This window comes from Heptranchias perlo, chromosome 16 (assembly GCF_035084215.1).
Source record: "Heptranchias perlo isolate sHepPer1 chromosome 16, sHepPer1.hap1, whole genome shotgun sequence".
NCBI classification, from domain to species: Eukaryota; Metazoa; Chordata; class Chondrichthyes; order Hexanchiformes; family Hexanchidae; genus Heptranchias; species Heptranchias perlo.
The window spans coordinates 65,792,141-65,813,464 of NC_090340.1; the positions used below are offsets into that span (position 1 = coordinate 65,792,141).

The 21,324-nt window shown below is 44.0% G+C and overlaps 1 protein-coding gene across 1 annotated transcript in view; it reads left to right on the forward strand.

Moving 5' to 3' along the window:
* Positions 1 to 21,324, forward strand: part of tango6 (transport and golgi organization 6 homolog (Drosophila)) — a 151,733-nt gene that overhangs the window by 72,720 nt on the left and 57,689 nt on the right. The window lies entirely within an intron of this gene.

The following is a 21,324-nucleotide window of genomic DNA, read 5'->3' on the forward strand; positions in this document are numbered from 1 at the left end:
GTTTAATAATATCCTTTCTATAATAGGGTGACCAGAACTGTACACAGTACTCCAAGTGTGGCCTCACCAATGCCCTGTACAACTTCAACAAGACATCCCAACTCCTGCATTCAATGTTCTGACCAATGAAACCAAGCATGCTGAATGCCTTCTTCACCACCCTATCCACCTGTGACTCCACTTTCAAGGAGCTATGAATCTGTACTCCCAGATCTCTTTGTTCTATAACTCTCCCCAACGCCCTACCATTAACGGAGTAGGTCCTGGCCCGATTTGATCTACCAAAATGCATCACCTCACATTTATCTAAATTAAACTCCATCTGCCATTCATCGGCCCACTGGCCCAATTTATCAAGATCCCGTTGCAATCCTAGATAACCTTCTTCACTGTCCACAATGCCACCAATCTTGGTGTCATCTGCAAACTTACTAACCATGCCTCCTAAATTCTCATCCAAATCATTAATATAAATAACAAATAACAGCGGACCCAGCACCGATCCCTGAGGCACACCGCTGGACACAGGCATCCAGTTTGAAAAACAACCCTCTACAACCACCCTCTGTCTTCTGTCGTCAAGCCAATTTTGTATCCAATTGGCTACCTCACCTTGGATCCCATGAGATTTAACCTTATGTAACAACCTACCATGCGGTACCTTGTCAAATGCTTTGCTGAAGTCCATGTAGACCACGTCTACTGCACACCCCTCATCTATCTTCTTGGTTACCCCTTCAAAAAACTCAATCAAATTCGTGAGACATGATTTTCCTCTCACAAAACCATGCTGACTGTTCCTAATTAGTCCCTGCCTCTCCAAATGCCTGTAGATCCTGTCCCTCAGAATACCCTCTAACAACTTACCCACTACAGATGTCAGGCTCACTGGTCTGTAGTTCCCAGGCTTTTCCCTGCCGCCCTTCTTAAACAAAGGCACAACATTTGCTACCCTCCAATCTTCAGGCACCTCACCTGTAGCGGTGGATGATTCAAATATCTCTGCTAGGGGACCCGCAATTTCCTCCCTAACCTCCCATAACGTCCTGGGATACATTTCATCAGGTCCCGGAGATTTATCTACCTTGATGCGCGTTAAGACTTCCAGCACCTCCCTCTCTGTAATATGTACACTCCTCAAGACATCACTATTTATTTCCCCAAGTTCCCTAACATCCATGCCTTTCTCAAGCGTAAATACCGATGTGAAATATTCATTCAGGATCTCACCCATCTCTTGTGGTTCCGCACATAGATGACCTTGTTGATCCTTAAGAGGCCCTACTCTCTCCCTAGTTACCCTTTTGCCCTTTATGTATTTGTAGAAGCTCTTTGGATTCACCTTTGCCTGATCTGCCAAAGCAATCTCATGTCCCCTTTTTGCCCTCCTGATTTCTCTCTTAACTCTACTCCGGCAATCTCTATACTCTTCAAGGGATCCACTTGATCCCAGCTGCCTATGCATGTCATATGCCTCCTTCTTCTTTTTGACGAGTGCCTCAATCTCCCGAGTCATCCAAGGTTCCCCACTTCTACCAGCCTTGCCCTTCACTTTATAAGGAATGTGCTTACCCTGAACCCTGGTTAACACACTTTTGAAAGCCTCCCACTTACCAGACGTCCCTTTGCCTGCCAACAGACTCTCCCAATCAACTTCTGAAAGTTTCTGTCTAATACCATCAAAATTGGCCTTTCCCCAATTTAGAATTTTAACTTTTGGGCCAGACCTATCCTTCTCCATAGCTATCTTAAAACTAATGGAATTATGATCACTGGTCCCAAAGTGATCCCTCACTAACACTTCTGTCACCTGCCCTTCCTTATTTCCCAAGAGGAGGTCAAGTTTTGCCCCCTCTCTAGTCGGGCCATCCACATACTGAATGAGAAATTCCTCCTGAATACACTCAACAAATTTCTCTCCATCCAAGCCCCTAATGCTATGGCTGTCCCAGTCAATGTTGGGAAAGTTAAAGTCCCCTACTATTACCACCCTATTTTTCTTGCAGCTGTCTGTAATCTCCTTACATATTTGCTCCTCAATTTCCCGTTGACTATTTGGGGGTCTGTAGTACAATCCGATCAAAGTGATCTCTCCCTTCTTATTTTTCAGTTCTACCCATATAGACTCAGTGGGCGAACCCTCGGATATATCCCCTCTCACTACTGCCGTGATGTTCTCCCTAATCAAGAACGCAACTCCCCCTCCTCTCTTACCTCCTGCTCTATCTTTCCTATAGCATCTGTACCCTGGAACATTGAGCTGCCAGTCCTGCCCCTCCCTTAGCCATGTTTCAGTAATAGCTATAACATCCCAGTTCCATGTACCCATCCATGCCCTGAGTTCATCTGCCTTGCCCATCAGACTTCTTGCATTGAAATAAATGCAGTTTAATCTAGACTTCCCTTGGTCTTTGCCCTGCTTTCTCAGACCATCTGTCCGGTCATGTTCTGTACACTCTCCCTTACTGCCTTTTGTTTCTGTCACCACTTTATTTCCCACTGACTTCCTGCATCGGTTCCCATCCCCCTGCCACATTAGTAGATTGACTCGTATTTCTAAATGCTTACTAATTTTATCTCGAATTATGAATTCTAGGAGTTTGTCCACAACTGATGTCAGACTATATACTATGTTAGACTGCATTAACTTGGTTACTTGATTTATCATTCTTTTCCCTGCTTCATATTTCATTACCCAGTCTCCAGCCCCATAGCACAATTTGTAGATTTGAAGATTTAAAAATTGTGGCCAGAGCCTCTGCTGTCTCCTCTCTGACTTGTTTCAACAGCCTAACATGACATGAGGCTGATTACTGAATCACGTTGATTGTCTGCATCCATCGCAGTTCCTTTGTGGGTCCAGAGTCACTCCAGCTCCACGTTCGGACTGGTTTTGGATGAGATTTCCTGCCAGGAATGTCTAGTCTTTAGAAGCACTTTGATTAGAATCAATGTAAGGAATCTTACAACACCAGGTTATAGTCCAACAGTTTTATTTGAAAATCACAAGCTTTCGGAGGCTTTCTCCTTCGTCAGGTGAGTCTCCTTCGTCACTCACCTGACGAAGGAGAAAGCCTCCAAAAGCTTGTGATTTTCAAATAAAACTGTTGGACTATAACCTGGTGTTGTAAGATTCCTTACATTTGTCCACCCCAGTCCAACACCAGCATCTCCACATCATTAGAATCAAGATTGCATTGAAACTAGAATGTAAGTTGTCCTAGAAACTTAGTGAGAGAGATTTCCTGGGTGAATGGGCTGCCTCGTATCATGTCCCAGACCGAGGTGTGCTCTGTATGATTGAAATGCAGTGTGAAGTGTAAGAAATGCAAATGAGAGGAACTGTGTTAAATGGAAATGTGCTGAGGCATCTCCTGAGGCCTGACTGTAGCTGATGCCAGGAGCAGGCTCTGAGTTGGTCCCAGTCACTGCATCTCAGTGATTTGCTGACTTCTCATTAAATTCTGCTGCAGATTTCATCCTGCAGGAACATCAGGGGAGAGACCCCCACTGTGAGCAGTGTGTCAGTACTACAGCTCACTCCCTGTCGGGAGAGACTCCCACTGTGAGCAGTGTGTCAGTACTACAGCTCGCTCTCTGTCGGGAGAGACCCCCACTGTGAGCAGTGTGTCAGTACTACAGTACACTGCCTATCAGGGAGAGACCCCAACTGTGAGCAGTGTGTCAGTACTACAGCACACTCTGCACCAGGATCAAGCTCGGATTCCCACATGGTTGAACAGAGGAGCCATTAGCCTACACAGAATGACGGAGGTTTTTAAAAATGCACTTAGATTTATCAGACACGCGTGTTAATTAGTAAAATGGGGAGGGGCAGAGTCACAATGCAGGTAGAGAGCTCTGGGCTGAATGCAGTGTATTAATAAGGAGACGAGGGTAATGGTCAGACCAAGGTAAGGAATAACGGTAACATAAATGGTCAGGGAATAAATACAGTTATGGAACAAACGTACAAGATGACTGTAAAAAATAGTGATGGGAACAATTATTAAAAACAAATTCAACTGCCTGTACAGCAATGTGTACAGCATCCGAATCAAAATGAGGAGAACTGGAGGCAATAATTCGTAGTGAGGAGCCAGATGTAGAAGAGATAGCTGAAACATGGCGACATAAAGAAAAGGACAGGCTGTTAAATATTGCAGGATATAACATATTTAGAAAGGCTCGGGGAGGAAGAAGGGGGGTGGGGTAGCTGTACTAATTAGAGACAACACGAGGGGCTGAATGGCCTACTCCTGTTCCTATATTCCTATGTCCTATGTTCCTATAATGGCAATTGAAAAAATGGACATAAGTAATAAGATAAAAACAGAATCCATATGGATTGAGACAAAGGATAAGAAAGGATCGATCACGTTAATAGGGACATTCTACAAACCACCTAATAGTGGAAGGGAATTGGGGGAAGAAATATGGAGACAAATCTAAGAAATTAGTAAAAGAACATCAAATAATAATCATGGGCGATTTCAACTACCCCCAAATAAACTGGCAAGAAGGGGTAGGGAAAGGGGATGGAGTTTTCTCAATGTGTGCAGGGCTCCTTCCTTACCCAGTATGTGATAAGCCCAACAACAGAGGAATTACTGCTGGATCCAGTAATGGGAAATGAACCAGAACAGATAAGAGAAGTAAGCGTAGGGGAACATCTAGGCAATAGATCATAATATCATAACATAATAAAGTTTAAAATAATGATTGAGAAAGACATAAGTAAGACAGAGACCAAAGTAATAGATTGGAAAAAAAGCTGATTTTGAGGGGATGAGAACAGAACTAAGGAAGGTAAAGTGGAAAAAAAATTTGACAGAAATAGACCAGCAGTGGGAAATATTTAAAACAGTGATCGAAAGTTCAGAAGAAATATATTCCTCTTGTGTTTTTTTTTAAGAACAAACTAGCCAGTAATGAAACACCATGGATGAATAAAGAGATAAGGGTAAAATTGAAACTAAAGAGGCTCTTTTCTCTAGAAAAGAGAAGGTTGAGGGGTGACCTGATGGAGGTCTTTAAGATTATGAAAGGGTTTGATAGGGTAGACGGAGAGAAGATGTTTCCACTTGTGGGGAAGACCAGAACTAGAGGTCATAAATATAAAATAGTCACTAATAAATCCAGTAGGGAATTCAGAAGAAACTACTTTACCCAAAGAGTGTGGAACTCACTACCACAAGGAGTAGTTAAAACAAATAGCGTAGGTGCATTTAAGGAGAAGCTAGATAGGCACACGAGGAAGAAAGGAATAGGAGAGTATCCTGATAGGGTTAGATGAGGAGGGGAGGGAGGAGGCTCGTGTGGAGCATAAACACCAGCATAGACCAGTTGGGCCGAATGGCCTGTTTCTGTGCTGTGCACTCAATGTACATAAAAACATTGCATAATGGCACATCCTGTCCACAAAAGATACTTCCTGTTGTTACAATTTTTGCTAACACTTTTATGTGAACATTTTAAAGCTGAAACTGCCCATGTAAACATTTATAATGGGAATTTCTAATGTAAATAGTTGTCAAAGTTTATTGATGAACCAATCGAACAACTCAAAATGCTTTTTGGAAAAAATTTTGTCTGCCATTTTTTTTCTCAATTACTGAAATTTATAATGCCTGAAATAGTGCCTTTTAATGTCTTCCTTAATTTTATTTAACTTGATAGCCTCAGCTTCACTCCATCTTCAAAGCATGTGATCCGAAGGGAAATTTGTACCTCGAGAAAGCATCGAGCTTCCAACCAGATCTGTTCATTCTGAGCACCTGCAGTTTGCAGGATTTCCCAGTATACGTTAGTAGGTTCTGAGTTGAGGCAGAAAGGTGGGTAAGGGTATTAAGGGTTACAGAACCAAGGTGGGTAGATGGTACAGGTCAGCAATGATCTAATTGAATGACGCAACAGGCTCGAGGGGCTGAATGGCCTCCTCCTGTTCCTGTGTAACAGACTCGAGGGGCTGAATGGCTTCCTCCTGTTCATATGTGTCTCTTCATAGAAGAATCATAGAAGTTACAACATGGAAACAGGCCCTTCGGCCCAACATGTCCATGTCGCCCAGTTTATACCACTAAGCTAGTCCCAATTGCCTGCACTTGGCCCATATCCCTCGATACCCATCTTCCCCATGTAACTGTCCAAATGCTTTTTAAAAGACAAAATTGTACCCGCCTCTACTACTGCCTCTGGCAGCTCGTTCCAGACACTCACCACCCTTTGAGTGAAAAAATTGCCCCTCTGGATCCTTTTGTATCTCTCCCCTCTCACCTTAAATCTGTGCCCCCTCGTTATAGACTCCCCTACCTTTGGGAAAAGATTTTGACTATCGACCTTATCTATGCCCCTCATTATTTTATAGACTTCTATAAGATCACCCCTTAACCTCCTACTCTCCAGGGAATAAAGTCCCAGTCTGTCTAACCTCTCCCTGTAAGTCAAACCATCAAGTCCCGGTAGCATCCTAGTAAATCTTTTCTGCACTCTTTCTAGTTTAATAATATCCTTTCTATAATAGGGTGACCAGAACTGTACACAGTACTCCAAGTGTGGCCTCACCAATGCCCTGTACAACTTCAACAAGACATCCCAACTCCTGCATTCAATGTTCTGACCAATGAAACCAAGCATGCTGAATGCCTTCTTCACCACCCTATCCACCTGTGACTCCACTTTCAAGGAGCTATGAATCTGTACTCCCAGATCTCTTTGTTCTATAACTCTCCCCAACGCCCTACCATTAACGGAGTAGGTCCTGGCCCGATTCGATCTACCAAAATGCATCACCTCACATTTATCTAAATTAAACTCCATCTGCCATTCATCGGCCCACTGGCCCAATTTATCAAGATCCCGTTGCAATCCTAGATAACCTTCTTCACTGTCCACAATGCCACCAATCTTGGTGTCATCTGCAAACTTACTAACCATGCCTCCTAAATTCTCATCCAAATCATTAATATAAATAACAAATAACAGCGGACCCAGCACCGATCCCTGAGGCACACCGCTGGACACAGGCATCCAGTTTGAAAAACAACCCGCGACAACCACCCTCTGTCTTCTGTCGTCAAGCCAATTTTGTATCCAATTGGCTACCTCACCTTGGATCCCATGAGATTTAACCTTATGTAACAACCTACCATGCGGTACCTTGTCAAATGCTTTGCTGAAGTCCATGTAGACCACGTCTACTGCACAGCCCTCATCTATCTTCTTGGTTACCCCTTCAAAAAACTCAATCAAATTCGTGAGACATGATTTTCCTCTCACAAAACCATGCTGACTGTTCCTAATTAGTCCCTGCCTCTCCAAATGCCTGTAGATTCTGTCCCTCAGAATACCCTCTAACAACTTACCCACTACAGATGTCAGGCTCACTGGTCTGTAGTTCCCAGGCTTTTCCCTGCCGCCCTTCTTAAACAAAGGCACAACATTTGCTACCCTCCAATCTTCAGGCACCTCACCTGTAGCGGTGGATGATTCAAATATCTCTGCTAGGGGACCCGCAATTTCCTCCCTAACCTCCCATAACGTCCTGGGATACATTTCATCAGGTCCCGGAGATTTATCTACCTTGATGCGCGTTAAGACTTCCAGCACCTCCCTCTCTGTAATATGTACACTCCTCAAGACATCACTATTTATTTCCCCAAGTTCCCTAACATCCATGCCTTTCTCAACCGTAAATACCGATGTGAAATATTCATTCAGGATCTCACCCATCTCTTGTGGTTCCGCACATAGATGACCTTGTTGATCCTTAAGAGGCCCTACTCTCTCCCTAGTTACCCTTTTGCCCTTTATGTATTTGTAGAAGCTCTTTGGATTCACCTTTGCCTGATCTGCCAAAGCAATCTCATATCCCCTTTTTGCCCTCCTGATTTCTCTCTTAACTCTACTCCGGCAATCTCTATACTCTTCAAGGGATCCACTTGATCCCAGCTGCCTATGCATGTCATATGCCTCCTTCTTATTTTTGACTAGTGCCTCAATCTCCCGAGTCATCCAAGGTTCCCTACTTCTACCAGCCTTGCCCTTCACTTTATAAGGAATGTGCTTACACTGAACCCTGGTTAACACACTTTTGAAAGCCTCCCACTTACCAGACGTCCCTTTGCCTGCCAACAGACTCTCCCAATCAACTTCTGAAAGTTCCTGTCTAATACCATCAAAATTGGCCTTTCCCCAATTTCGAATTTTAACTTTTGGGCCAGACCTATCCTTCTCCATAGCTATCTTAAAACTAATGGAATTATGATCACTGGTCCCAAAGTGATCCCTCACTAACACTTCTGTCACCTGCCCTTCCTTATTTCCCAAGAGGAGGTCAAGTTTTGCCCCCTCTCTAGTCGGGCCATCCACATACTGAATGAAAAATTCCTCCTGAATACACTCAACAAATTTCTCTCCATCCAAGCCCCTAATGCTATGGCTGTCCCAGTCAATGTTGGGAAAGTTAAAGTCCCCTACTATTACCACCCTATTTTTCTTGCAGCTGTCTGTAATCTCCTTACATATTTGCTCCTCAATTTCCCGTTGACTATTTGGGGGTCTGTAGTACAATCCTATCAAAGTGATCTCTCCCTTCTTATTTTTCAGTTCTACCCATATGGACTCAGTGGGCGAACCCTCGGATATATCCCCTCTCACTACTGCCGTGATGTTCTCCCTAATCAAGAACGCAACTCCCCCTCCTCTCTTACCTCCTGCTCTATCTTTCCTATAGCATCTGTACCCTGGAACATTGAGCTGCCAGTCCTGCCCCTCCCTTAGCCATGTTTCAGTAATAGCTATAACATCCCAGTCCCATGTACCCATCCATGCCCTGAGTTCATCTGCCTTGCCCATCAGACTTCATCCTGGGACAATTTGTGAGTTTCTTTGGTTTTTCAAAAAAACTGGATATTAAATTCTCAGATTTACTTCAGGCAGGTCTCATTTTAAAAAGTTAACAACCTTTCTATTATGAAGTGCTCAGGTAGATAAGATCTGCGACTAGCAGCAGCTGGGGTTTCTTTATTTTCCTTGCTGTCAACATAGATTGTTTATCAAGCATGAAATTATTTTCCTTCAATCAAAATGTTGAAAATTCCGTTAAAGAAATTTTCACTTCTGAGCTATTCATGGAGGTTGTCGGAATTTTTTAAGATACTGAGGGACTGCAATGATGTATCCGGGGTATCTGTTATTCTGTATATAAACCACCTGAACCCCTCGAGTAGATTCCAGACTGTAACTCACGCCCGGTATCTGTTGTTCTACATATTAAACCCCCCCCCGCACCACTTGATTAGATTCCTGCCTGTAACTCACTCCCGGGTATCTGTTATTCTATATATAAACCCCCGAACCCCTCTCTGCTATCCACTCTATCTAGGCCCCTCATAATTTTATACACCTCAATTAAATCTCCCCTCAGCCATCTCTGTTCCAAAGAAAATAACCCCAGCCTATCCAATCCTTCCTCATAGCCAAAATTTAATCTGCCATATGTTCGCCCATTCCACCAGCCAGTTTATGTCCTCCTGAAGTCTATTACTGTCCTTCTCATTGTTTACTACACTTCCAATATCCTGTGCCTCAGCTAATAAAGGAAAGTGTCCTGTATGCCTCCTTAACCACCTTATCTACCTGTCCTGCTACCTTCAGGGATTTGTGGACATGCACTCCAAGGTCTCTCTGTTCCTCTACTCCTCTCAGTATCCTCCCATTTATTGTGTATTCCCTTGCCTTGTTTGCCCTCCTCAAATACATTACCTCACTTCTCAGGATTGAATTCCATTTGCCATTTTTCTGCCCACCTGACCAGTCCATTGATATCTTCCTGCAGTCTACAGCTTTCCTCCTCACTATCAACCACACGGCCAACTTTTGTATCATCTGCAAACTTCTTGATCATGCCCATTACATTTAAGTCTAAATCATTGATATATACCACAAAAAGCAAGGGACCGAGAACTGAGCCCTGCGGAACTCCACTGGAAACAGCCTTCCAGTCACAAAAGTACCCGTCGACCATTGCCCTTTGCTTCCTGCTGCTGAGCCAATTTTGTATCCAACTTGCCACTTTCCCTTGGATCCCATGGGCTTTTACTGTTTTGACCAGTCTGCCATGTGGGACCTTGTCAAAAGCCTTGCTGAAATCCATGTAGACAACATCAAACACGTCACCCTCATCGACCCTCTATTGTCTCCTCAAAAAATTCAATCAAGTTAGTCAGACACGACCTTCCCATAACAAATCCATGCTGACTGCCCTTGATTAACCCGTGCCTTTCTAAATGACGATCTATGCTGTTCCTCAGAATTTTTTCCAATAATTTGCCCACCAGTGAGGTTAGAGTGACTGGCCTGTAATTTCTCAGTCTATTTCTTTCTCCCTTTTTAAACAACAGTACAACATTAGCAGGCTTCCAGTCCTCCGGCACCACACCTGTAGCCAGGGAGGATTGGAAAATGATGGTCAGAGCCTCCGCTATTTCCTCCCTTGCTTCTCTTAACAGCCTGGGATACATTTCATCCAGGCCTGGCGATTTTATCTACTTTCAAAGATGCTAAAGCCCTTAATATTTCCTCTCTCACTATGTTTACCCCATCCAATATTTCACACTCCACCTCCTTAATGTCTTCATCGTCCCCCTCTTTTGTGACCAGTTATTCTATAGATAAACCTCCTGGACCCCACGATTAGATTCCAGCCTGTAACTCACTCCCGGGTATCTGTTATTCTATATATAAACCCCCCGAACCCCACGATTAGATTCCAGCCTATAACTCACTCCGGGGTATCTGTTATTCGATATATAAACCCCCCGAACCCCTCGATTAGATTCCAGCCTGTAACTCACTCCGGGCTATCTGTTATTCTATATATAAACCCCCCCCCCCGAACCTGGGTCGTGAAGCAGTCATGCATTACATTGACCAATCATGACTCTAAATCACTTGGGCTTTGCTAGTTTAAATTTGGTTGATTGAAGTCAACCATTAAAATAACTTTCTTGTTCTCACACACCCTTCTTATCTCTTTGTTGGGGCACAACTTTCTTTATTATACTGACCTAATGGTCAATAGCGTGCCCCTGGAGTTAATGTGGATATTTTTGTATTCAAGGTATCTAACCAAAATACTTAATTGTGTGGCTTTTTATCTCCCACAAGTTCAACCTCATTTACCTCCCAGGTATTCCTGAAGTATAGAATCACACAGCACAGAAGAAGGCCATTCAGCCTATTGTGCCTGTGCTGGCTCTTTGAAAGGGCTATACCATCTCCTTTTCTGTCTACTTCAAACTTTTTGAACACACTCTACCCCTGAATGTTACACCTATTACCATCTGGAGTTAGGTATGTTTCTGATATTCGAACTGCAACATATTTCCTCCTGCCACAACAGCCTCCAGTTCCAGTATCTTATTTCTAATGCTTCTGGCTTTCATGAATATTAATTTTAATTTTAATATAGATTTTCCTCCATTCATGCCCCCAGTGTCTGCTTTTTCCAGTCATACATATCTCAGTCTCTGTGACCACACCCACCTATTGGCTACCAGCTACTCTACGATAAGTCTGCCCTCTTCCCCAACCCCCCACCCCCACCCTCACCTATCTAGTTTAAATAATTCTCGATTGCTCAAAGTTACTTGCAAGTCTCTGCCCCAACGTGGTTTAGATGTGGCCCTTCTCTCCTGTACCAGTCGTCTTTGTTTGGAAAGTGTTCCCACTTAGAATCATAGAAAGGTTACAGCACGGAAGGAGGCCATTCAGCCCACCGAGTCCGCATCCGGCTCTATGCAAGAGCAATCCAGCTAGTCCCACTCCCCCACCCTATTCCCGTAGCCCTGCAAATTTTTCCTTTCAAGTATTTATCCAGTTCCCTTTTAAGGCCATGATTGAATCTGTCTCCACCATCCCCTCGGGCAGTGCATTCCAGATCCTAACCACTCTCTGTGTAAAAACGTTTTTCCTCATGTCACCTTTGATTCGTTTGCCAATCACTTTAAATCTATGTCGTCTGGTTCTTGACCCTTCCGCCAAGGGAACAGTTTCTCTCTATCTACTCTGTCTAGACCCTTCATGATTTTGAATACCTCTATCAAGTCTCCTCGCAACCATCCCTGTTCCAAGGAGAACAACTCCAGCTTCTCCAGTCTATCCACATAATAAAGTCCCTCATCCTTGGAATCATTCTAGTAAATCTCTTCTGCACCCTCTTTCAGGCCTTCACATCTTTCCTAAAGTGCGGTGCCCAGAACTGGACACAATACTCCAGTTGTGGCTGAACCAGTGTTTTATAAAGGTTCATCGTGACTTCCTTGCTTTTGTACTCTATGCCTCTATTTATAAAGCCCAGGGCCCCGTATGCTTTTTTAACCACTTTCTCAACCTGCCCTGCCACCTTCCACAATTTGTACACATAAACCCTCAGATCTCTCTGTTCCTGTACCCCTTTTAGAGTTATGCCCTCTAGTTTATATTGCCTCTCCTCGTTCTTCCTACCGAAATGTATCACTTTGAATTTTTCTGTGTTAAATTTCATCTGCCACATGTCCACTCATTCCACCAGCCTGTCTATATCCTCTTGAAGTCTATCATTATCCTCCTCACTGTTTGCTACCCTTCCAAGTTTTGTGTCATCTTCAAATTTTGAAATTGTACCCTGTACACCCAAGTCCAAGTCATTAATATATATCAAGAAAAGCAGTGACCCCTGGGGAACACCACTGTACACCTCCCTCCAGTCCGAAAAACAACCGTTCACCACTACTCTCTGTTTCCTGTCCCTTAGCCAGTTCTGTATCCATGTTGCTACTGCCCCCTTTATTCCATGGACCACAATCTTGATGATAAGCCTACCGTGTGGCACTTTATCAAATGCCTTTTGACAGTCCATATACACCACATCAACTGCATTGCCCTCATCTACCCTCTCTGTTACCTCATCAAAAAACTCTATCAGGTTAGTTTAAAAACAACTTGCCTTTCACAAATCAGTGCTGGCTTTTCCTAATCAGTCCACACTTGTCCAAGTAACTTAATTCTGTCCTGGATTATCGTTTCTAAAGTTTCCCCACCACCAAGGTTAAACTGACTGGCCTATAGTTGCTGGGTTTATCCTTACCCCCCTTTTTAACATTTGCAATTCTCCAGTCCTCTGGCACCACCCCCGTATCTAAGGATGTTTGGAAGATTATGGCCAGTACCTCCACAATTTCCACCCTTACTTCCTCAGCAACCTAGGATGCATCCAATCCGGACCAGGTGACTTATCTACTTTAAGTACAGCTAGCCTTTCAAGAACCTCTTCTTCATCAATTTTTAGCCCATCCAGTATCCCAACCATATTTTCCTTTACTGAGACTCTGGCATCATCTTCTCATTTGGTAAAGACAGATGCAAAGTACTCATTTGGTACCTCAGCCATCCTCTCTGCCTCCATGAGTTGATCTCCTTTATGGTCCCTAATTGGCCACACCCCTCCTCTTACTACCGGTTTACTGTTTACATGCCTGTAGAAGACTTTCGGATTCCCTTTTATGTTGGGCGCCAGTCTATTCTCATGCTCTCTCTTTGCCCCTTTTATTCCCTTTTTCACTTCCCCTCTGAACTTTCTATATTCAGCCTGGTTCTCACTGTCATACGCCCCTTTTTTCTATTTCATCTTACTCACTATCTCTCTTGTCATCCAGGGAGCTCTGACTTTAGTTGCCCTACCTTTCTGCTTCATGGGAATGTGCCTAGACTGTACCCGAACCATCTCCTCTTTAAAGGCCGCCCACTCGTCAATTACAGTTTTGCCTGCCAATTTTTGATTCCAATTTACCCGGGCCAGATCTGTTCTCGTCCCCAATTGAGTATTTTTACTTTAGAGTGCTCCGTGTCCTTTTCCATAGCTATTCTAAATCTTATGATATTTTATCGTTGTTCCCTAAATGCTCCCCCACTGACACTTGCTCCACTTGGCCCACCTCATTCCCTAGAACCAGGTCCAGCAATTTGGGCCAGAAACGTACTGGTTAAGAAAGTTCTCCTCAACACACTTCAAAAATTCCTCCCCATCTTTGCCCCTTAGATTATTATTATTATCCCAGTCTATATTAGGATAGTTTTAGTCCCCAGTTATCACTACTCTATAGCTTTTGCACCTCTCTGTAATTTCCCTGCAAATTTGCTTCTCTATATCCTTCCCACCAGTTGGTGGCTTATGGAATACACCCAGTAGTGTAATGGCACCTCTTTTATTTCTGATGAACTGAAGGAAGTAAGGGTGGAAATTGCAGAGCTATTTATGAAGGCAGCATTATTTTTACATCATATTGCGAGCCACTCATTCATGTTCTATTTTCTTGGTGAAATTCTCTCCTTTTCTAAGCACTGGGAGTGTCCCAGCGAACATTACTTTGCATCCCCTATTTTTGAGTTTTGAGTTGATCCTTGTGTAAGTGACTTTTTAGCCAATTGCATTGTCAATGGAATGTACATTAATGGTGCTTGATCACAATGTTGATGGAATGTGTATTAATGATGCCCAATTGTGGTGGTGATGGAAGTTATGATAATAGCGCTTGATCATAGTGTTCAAATCCTTTCATGGCCTCATTGCTCCCTTTCTCTGTAACCTCCTCCAGCCCTACAACCCTCCAAGAACTCTGTTCCTCCAATTCCCTTCCCCCCACTTGTGGCAGCCGTGCCTTCAGCCGTCTGACCCTAAGCTCTGGAATTCCCTCCCTAAACCCACGCTTCTACTCCTTTAAGGCAATCCTTAAAACCTACCTCCTTGACCAAGCTTTTAGTCACCTCTCTCCTAGTATCCCCTCCTTTGGTTTGGTGTCAATTTTTGTCTGATTACACTCCTGTGGAGCACTTTGGGTTGTTTTCCTATGTTAAAGGTGCTATATAAATGCAAGTTGCTGTTGATGGAATGTATGACACCTATTAGGCCTCCTAATAGTTGCAACTCTGCTGGAAGAAGTATTAATCAGGAAATAGTCGGGGCATGTAATAAGGGAACAGCTATAATTATGGGGGATTTTAACTATCATATTAACTGGATAAATCAAATTGGGCAGGGTAGCCTTGAGGAAGAGTTTATTGAGTGTATGTAACTGAACCGACAAGGGGGCAAGCAACCTTGGACCTGGTCCTGTGTAATGAGCCAGGATTAATTAATAATGTCCCAGTTAAGGATCCCCTTGGAATGAGTGACCATAACATGGTTACATTCCATATCCAATTAGAGGGTGAGAAGGTTCGTTCTCAAACAAGCGTACTGAGCTTGAATAAAGGAGACTATGATGGTATGAGAGCGGAATTGATTAAAGTGGACTGGGAAAATAGATTAAAGGGTAAGACGGTACATGAGCAGTGGTGTTCATTTAAGGAGTTATTTTACAACTTTCAAAAAATATATATTCCACTGAGGAAAAAAGGGTGCAAAAGAAATGACAGCCATCCGTGGCTAAGTAAAGAAATCAAGGATAGTATCCGACTAAAAACAAGGACATATAAGGTAGCCAAACTTAGTGGGAGGATAGAAGATTGGGAAGCCTTCAAAAGACAGCAAAAAGTAACGAAAGGATTGATTAAGAAAGGGAAGATAGATTATGAAAATAAATTAGCAAAAAATATAAAAATGGATAGCAAGAGTTTCTACAGTTATATAAAGAGAAAAAGGGTGGCTAAGGCAAACGTAGGTCCTTTAGAGGATGAGACCGGGAAATTAATGGTGGGAAACATGGAGATGGCAAAAATGCTGAACAAATATTTTGTTTCAGTCTTTACGGTAGAGGACACTAAGAATATCCCAACACTGGACAAACAGGGGGCTCTAGGGGGGGGGGAGGAGCTAAATACGATTAAAATCACTAAGGAATTGGTACTCAGTAAATTAATGGGACTCAAGGCGGATAAATCCCCTGGACCTGATGGCTTCCATCCTAGGGTCTTGAGGGAAGTGGCAGTAGGGATTGTGGATGCTTTGGTAATAATTTTCCAAAATTCTCTGGACTCGGCAAAGGCCCCGGCAGATTGGAAAACTGCTAATGTAACACCCTTATTTAAAAAGGGTAGTAGGCAGAAGGCTGGAAATTATAGACCAGTTAGCTTAACATCTGTGGTGGGTAAAATTTTGGAGTCTATTATTAAGGAGACAGTAGCAGAACATTTGGATAAACATAATTTAATAGGACAAAGTCAGCATGGCTTTCCAAAGGGGAAGTCATGTCTGACAAATTTGCTTGAGTTCTTTGAGGATATAACGTACAGGGTGGATAAAGGGGAACCAGTGGACGTAGTGTATTTGGACTTCCAGAAGGCATTCGACAAGGTGCCACATAAAAGATTATTGCTCAAGATAAAGATTCACTGGATTGGGGGTAATATTCTGGCATGGGTGGAGGATTTGTTATCTAACAGGAAGCAGAGAGTTGGGATAAATGGTACATTCTCGGACTGGCAACCTGTAGCCAGTGGTGTTCCGCAGGGGTCGGTGCTGGGTCCCCAACTCTTTACAATCTATATTAACGATTTGGAGGAGGGGACCGAGTGTAACATATCAAAGTTTGCAGATGATACAAAGATGGGAGGGAAAGTAGAGAGTGAGGAGGACATAAAAAACCTACAAGGGGATATGGACAGGCTGGGTGAGTGGGCGGAGATTTGGCAGATGCAATACAATATTGGAAAATGTGAGGTTATGCACTTTGGCAGGAAAAATCGGAGAGCAAGTTATTATCTTAATGGCGAGAAACTGGAAAGTACTGCAGTACAAAGGGATCTGGGGGTCATAGTGCAAGAAAATCAAAAAGTTAGTTTGCAGGTGCAGCAGGTGATCAAGAAGGCCAACGGAATGTTGGCTTTTATTGCTAGGGGGATAGAATATAAAAACAGGGAGGTATTGCTGCAGTTATATAAGGTATTGGTGAGACCGCACCTGGAATACTGCATACAGTTTTGGTGTCCATACTTAAGAAAAGACATACTTGCTCTCGAGGCAGTACAAAGAAGGTTCACTCGGTTAATCACAGGGATGAGGGGGTGGACATATGAGGAGAGGTTGAGTAGATTGGGACTCTACTCATTGGAGTTCAGAAGAATGAGAGGTGATCTGATTGAAACATATAAGATTGTGAAGGGGCTTGATCGGGTGGATGCGGTAAGGATGTTCCCAAGGATGGGTGAAACTAGAACTAGGGGGCATAATCTTAGAATAAGGGGCTGCTCTTTCAAAACTGAGATGAGGAGAAACTTCTTCACTCAGAGGGTGGTAGGTCTGTGGAATTTGCTGCCCCAGGAAGCTGTGGAAGCTACATCATTAAATAAATTTAAAACAGAAATAGACAGTTTCCTAGAAGTAAAGGGAATTAGGGGTTACGGGGAGCGGGCAGGAAATTGGACATGAATTTAGATTTGAGGTTAGGATCAGATCAGCCATGATCTTATTGAATGGCGGAGCAGGCTTGAGGGGCCGATTGGCCTACTCCTGCTCCTATTTCTTATGTTCTTATGTTATGTACTCACAGTATATATGGAATGTATGTTAGTCGTGCTTGATTGCAGTGTCGATGGAATTATATTGATGATGACCAATTGTGATCTCGATGGAAAATGTGTTAACGGCACTTGATGTGATAGCAATGCAATGCTTGCTAATGGTATTCGGTTACAGACTGTGCAGTGTCTGTTAATGGTGTCCAATTGCAGTGCTTTAATGCTTGTTAATGGCTTGCAATCATGATGTCAGTGGGATGAGTTCTAGCAGCATTTTCTGTTTTTATTCTGTTTCTCAGTAATAAAAACAGAAAATGCTAGAAAAGCTCAGCAAGTGAGGCAGCATCTGTGAAGAAAGAAACCGAGTTAGTAGTTCAGGTCGAAGACCTTTCGTCAGAATTGTTTCTCAGTGCAAGGCAGCCTAGCCTATTCTGCCTCACATTTTAACTGGTGCATTGAGTATCTCTGGGGACTGACAGGGACATGCCCTTTGTAAGATAATACATGGATGTGACGCAGAGCTTGATAGTTATGCTATATGTAAAGCCACTCAAACCTAAACTACCTGGGATGAGGTGCCTCTTTCCCAGGGACCCCTCACTCTCCACAAGCACCTGCTGGACTTTGAGACGTGAGCAAATGGTGGAATTATATCTCTGAACCAGGGTGAGGGACCGCGGGGATTTCCAGCTGTTTATAACCGCACAGGATTCCAGATGTGGGAAATCCTGGCAACTGTCAGTCAGCTGCCAATCCTGGCTCCTTCACTTTATTCTTAGCAGATTTCAAATGCTTTCTGAACACACAGCTCTGGGGAGACTGCTCCTGAGCAGGGCCTGGTGATGATTTGCTTTTTTTCCCCCCTCTGAATTGGTTTATTTAGATTACAGTAACAATTTCACAAAAGATACCTGGACAGGATTGAGCTGGCCTCACTGGAGAGCTCTTGCAGGCTACTGTCACTACAGCAGTGAGAGGACTGAGGATGGGAGAGACAGCAAGCTGGTGTAACCAGAGCCAAGAATGGGCAAGTGGCACCATGGAGGTTCCAAAGAGCAGGTCTTTGGGATGAATTGTTGGGAGGTGTGTGTGCTTGGGCAGGGGATGGTGTCAGGGGATCGGGAGCAAGAAGGTGTCTGTGTGTAGTGCCTCACCTTCTGAACTTGTGCCCATGTGAGTTGGCACTGACCGGTCAATGGTTATAGTTGCCCTGAATCCTGGACGCAGAGTGAGACTATCGTCGGGTGCATACCGTGTAATGTGGCCTCAACTGCCTCAAACATCACTCACTCTATAAGATGGGGTTCCTCCACAGCTCTGCTCACACTCTCCGTAAGCTGGAAATAATTGGTTGTAGCAATTAATCTAACATCAATGATTAATGACTAAAGCATTTCAATCTGATAGAACTGAACTAATCAGTTAACTCTGCCAGCAGCCCTGCTCCACTATACTGGATTAGTTCAGACTCGGAGCTGAGCCTCACTTTGTGACCAGCTTAAACTCTTGTGAATCTTTGTGCTTCTGCACTACATCCATGCCAGAATCATCACTTATAAAATGGATCGACCGAAACAGCCACATTATGAACCTCCCTTCACTCCCGCTCTACATTCCCTGCGTCCTGATATTGTGCAAGATATACTCCCAATGCCTAAAGAAAATAATGAGCACAACACACAGTGGCCCTAAGTACTGTCAGTGCTTGGATGGACAGTGAGTGAGCTGAGACTGTGAGCTGACGTCTGAGTTTGGAACCAGCTCTGTGCTGCTGTGGGAGCAAGTTATCTTCCTCTGAAAGTGTCGACAGGGGTTTCAGTAAAGCCTCCTTGATCCTCAGCATCGTTACTGCTGATAACCTTCTACACCAGACATAGGGAGAGCGGGGGGAGGGAGAGGGCGCAGCTGGGGGGGGGGGAGAGACAGGAGCGGGGGAGGGGGGAGACAGGTGTGGGTTAGCGCAGGGGGGGGAGGGAGGGAGGGAGAGGGCAGAGCTGGAGGGGAGACAGGAGTGGGAGAGCACGGGGTAGAAAGGGGAGGGGGGAACGAGAAGGAGGGGAGGGGAGAGTTCAGGGTGAGGAAGGAGGTGGAAGTGGGGACAGGAGGGAGAGGGCGTGGGTTGGGAATGGCAGATGGCAGCAAGTGACCCAGGAGAGTGTTACATTCCCACAATTTGGGAAAAGAACTCGTGGCATCAGGATCTGTTTAAGGGTTTCAGCTTCCGAGTGTGGTTACAACTTTGAGCATGCATCCCACCTCTCATCTACCCATTGCATGTAATGGAGGGTGCCCCAACTACCCAACCGTCCCTGTACAATACTGACTGGGTCTGGGCCAAGCATATTGCTCCTATTGGCTTGTGCACAGAGCAGATTATTATGTGAGGTGCAGATTCGCAATAACCAGTCAGTGGCAAGGCAGGGAGGTCAGTCAATTGGCTGATGTTGTTTTCTTGTTGCTTTGTTGGTGCATTTAAAACCAGCATTCTCTGTGTTTCCCACTGATTTCCTGTTCTCCAGACTGTAAGATGTACAATACCTGTTCTAACTCTGAAAAAAAGACTCGGATTAATTAATCAATCAAAAAAAACCCTTCGAAATGAGAGCAGCTTGTGTAGGAGTCGTGACCCCACAGTTCAGCGCAAGGACCATAGTAATTTTGTTGTATTTTATCAATAGTGCCTGTTGTTCAATCTCAGTGAGGCCTGAAGGAGTTTCCTATAGCCTGTGTATCACTGAGTTTGGGAGGATTGCATTTCAGTTTGAAGTAACGATTTAATTTAGAAAGTTCCTCCATGTGGATCACCTGAAAGACAAGCCTGTGTTTACTTTGGCAGTTCTCGGCTGTTTTGGAACTTTTTGTTTGGAAGCTGAAATGCTTCTGTTCCTGAACCTCTGCACACTTGGCTGTTTCAAACTACATTTCCCAGCAACTCTGCAAACTCCCAAAAGAAGGATGAGGAACTTGAGTTATCTGGAGAAAGTGGGATTGTTCTCCTTGGAGCAGAAAAGGTTACGGGGAGATTTAATACAGTTGTTATGATCTGGAATGCACTGCCTGAAAGGGTGGTGGAAGCAGATTCAGTAGTAACTTTCAAAAGGGGATTGGACGAAAACTTAGAATCACAGAATGATTACAGCACAGAAGTAGACCATTCGGCCCATCGAGCCCGTGCCAGCTCTTGGAAGAGTAATCCAGCTAGTCCCACTCCCCTTCCCTTTCCCCGTAGCCCTGCAAATTTTTTCACTTGAAGTACTTATCTAATTCCCTTTTGAAGGCCATGATTGAATCTGCCTCCACCACCCCCTCGGGCAGTGCATTCCAGATCCCAACCACTCGCTACGTAAAAAAGTTTTTCCTCATGTCACCTTTGGTTCTTTCGCCAATCACCTTAAATCTGTGTCCTCTGGTTCTCGACCCTTCCGCCAATGAGAACAGTTTCTCTCTATCTACTCTGTCGAGACCCTTCGTGATTTTGAATACCTCGATCAAATCTCCTCGCAACCTTATCTGTTCTAAGGAGAACAACCCCAGCTTTTCCTGTCTATCGGTGTAACTGAAGTCCCTCATCCCTGGAACCATTTTAGTAAATCTTTTCTGCACCCTCTCCTATGCCTTCACATCCTTCCTAAAGGTTAGTGCCCAGAATTGGACACAATACTCCAGTTGTGGCCAAATCAGTGTTTTATAAAGGTTCATCTTAACCTCCTTGCTTTTGTACCATATGCCTCTATTTATAAAGCCCAGGATCCCGTATGCTTTTTTAACCGCTTTCTCCACCTGCCCTGTCACCTTCAACGATTTGTGCACATATACCCCCAGATCTCT